This window comes from Eptesicus fuscus, chromosome 9 (assembly GCF_027574615.1).
Source record: "Eptesicus fuscus isolate TK198812 chromosome 9, DD_ASM_mEF_20220401, whole genome shotgun sequence".
Lineage (NCBI taxonomy): Eukaryota > Metazoa > Chordata > Mammalia > Chiroptera > Vespertilionidae > Eptesicus > Eptesicus fuscus.
In genome coordinates, this window is record NC_072481.1 from 67,157,037 (window position 1) to 67,159,800 (window position 2,764).

Consider the following 2,764-nt stretch of genomic DNA (forward strand, 5'->3'; position numbering starts at 1 on the left):
TGTAGCCCACCTATGTCCCTCCTTTGATGGCAATGTATAAAAATAGATGTAACCCTGCATTCTCCGGAGCATTATCTCAATTCATTGAGGTTCTGCTTCCCAGCATATGTCGACAGTTTGGCTCAAATAAACTCACTAAAATTCTTTACAGGTTTCAATGTTTTTTTTTTCATTAACAGTCTTCTGGATGGATATAGGTGGGAGTTGTGTTATTAGAACAACTTTAGGTTAGTTTCATTGCCTATTTTTCTCTGCCTAGAATATTCTGATTTGGTTTCAAAGACATTAAAACGTTAATTCCACTTTCACCAATATGTTTGATATTTTGCTGCCTATAGATCCTTCTAAGATTTTTATGATTTCAGGCTTACATTTAAGTCTTTTATCCATTTTGAATTTATTTTTGTGTATGGTGTAAGTTGGTGGTCTAGTTTCATTTTTTTGCATGTATCTGTCTAATTTTCCCAACATCATTTATTGAAGAGACTATCTTGACTCCATTGTATGCTCTTGTCTCCTTTGTCAAATATTAATTGAGCATAATGGCTTTGGTCGATTTCTGGTTTCTCTGTTCTGTTGCATTGGTCTATATGTCTGTTCTTATGCCAGTACCAGGCAGTTTTGAGAACTGTGACTTGGTAATATAGCTTGATACCTGGTATTGTGATCCCTCCAACTTTGTTCTTTCTCAGGATTGCTTGGCTATTTGGGATCTTTTTTTATTCCATGTGAAATTTTGGAGAGTTTGTTGTAGATCTGTGAAATTTGCCATTCTTTTTTTAATGGGAGTGCATTGAATCTATAGATTGCTTTGGGTAGTATGGACATTTTAATGATGCTGATTCTACTAATCCATGAACACGGTATATTCTTCCACTTGTTTTTGTCTTCCTCTATCTCTTTTTCAATGTCCTGTAGTTTTCTGAGTAGAGTTTCTTTCGTTAAGTTTATTCCTAGGTATCTTAATTATTTTTGGTACAATGGTAAATGGGATTTTTTATTTATTTATTTTTTTTAGTTTCTCTTTCTGTGAGTTCATTATTGATGTATAAAACTGAGTGTTAATTTTGTATCCTACTACATTGCCAAATTCATTTAAGTCTATTAGTTTTTTGATGGAGTCTTTGGGGTTTTCTTTGTACAATAACATCTCATCTGGTAATAATGACACTTTTACTTCTTTTCCAATTGGATACCTTTTATTTCTTCTTCTTCTTCTTCTTCTTCTTCTTCTTCTTCTTCTTCTTTTCTTCTTCTTCTTCTTCTTCTTCTTCTTCTTCTTCTTCTTCTTCTTCTTTATACCTTTTATTTCTTCTTCTTCTTCTTCTTCTTCTTCTTCTTCTTCTTCTTCTTCTTCTTCTTCTTCTTCTTCTTCTTCTTTTCTTCTTCTTCTTCTTTATACCTTTTATTTCTTCTTCTTCTTTTTCTTCTTCTTCTTCTCCTCCTCCTCCTCCTCCTCTTCCTCCTCCTCCTCCTTCTTTCTTCTTCTTTCCCAGCACTATGTCAAACAGGAGTGGTGAAAGTGGGCATCCATGTCTTCTTCCTGTTCTTAGAAAAGATGGTTTCAGTTTTCGCCCATTGAGTATGATGTTGGCTGTAGGTTTGTCATATAAGGCTCTTACTATGTTGAGATATGATCCCTCTATTCCCACTTTGCTGAGAGTTTTTATCAAGAAATTGTGTTGACAAAGGACCTGTTTGCATGCATATAAGCCTATCCAACGGTTAAGTTCAACAGGGGATTGGGGCATGCGTGGGGAGAGGGGTGGGATGGGAATGGGGGGATGAGGACAAATATGTGACACCTTAATCAATAAAGAAATTAAAAAATAAATAAATAAATAAAATAAAATATACATGTTAAAAAAAAAAAAGAAATTGTGTTGAATTTTGTCAAATGCTTTTTTTTTCATCAATTGATAGGATTATGTGATTTTTATCTCTCAATTTGTTTATGTGATATATCACATTTATTGATTTGCGGATGTTGTACCAGACTTGCATCCGTAGAATAAATCCCACTTGGTCATGGTGTATGATCTTTCTAATGTAATGCTGGATCCAATTTGCTAGAATTTTGTTGAGGATTTTACCATCTATGTTCATTAGAGATATTGGCCTGTAATTCTCTTTCTATGTAGTGTCTTTTTCTGGTTTTGAGATTAGGTTAATGCTGGCTTCATAGAATGAGCTTGGAAGTGTTTCTCTTGAATTGTTTGAAATAGTCTGAGGAGGATAAATTTTAGTCCTTCTTTGAATGGTTGGTAAAACTCTCCTGTGAAGCCATCTGGTCCAGGGCTTTTGTTTGCTGGGAGTTTTATGATGACTGCTTCAATTTCCTCCTTAGTTATAAGCCTATTGAGATTTTTAGATGCTTCCTGATTGAGTTTTGAAAGGTTGTATTGTTACAGAGATTCGGAACAATCAAACAATGCAGGAGGAGAGTTTGGAGATCCACTTTATTCACCGCGGTGGGCTTAGAGAAAATGAATTCAAATTCTAAGCAAAGCTACAAGCAGAACTTCCCTTTTTATTAAGGAGCCAGCCCTATGTGCACTTAGTGGTAATCTCGCTGCTGGCCTTGAAAACAACACAGTTCTATCCAATTAAAACGTACACCTGGCATGGCATTGAGATTATGGGCATATCTAGTGTCTGGCCTACAAGGTCAGGCAGCTAAGTTTATCTTCCTCATTATTCAAGCAGGCTAAAGCAAGTTTATTTTTTTAGAATAAGAGTCTGTCTAAAACAACAGCAGAGAATT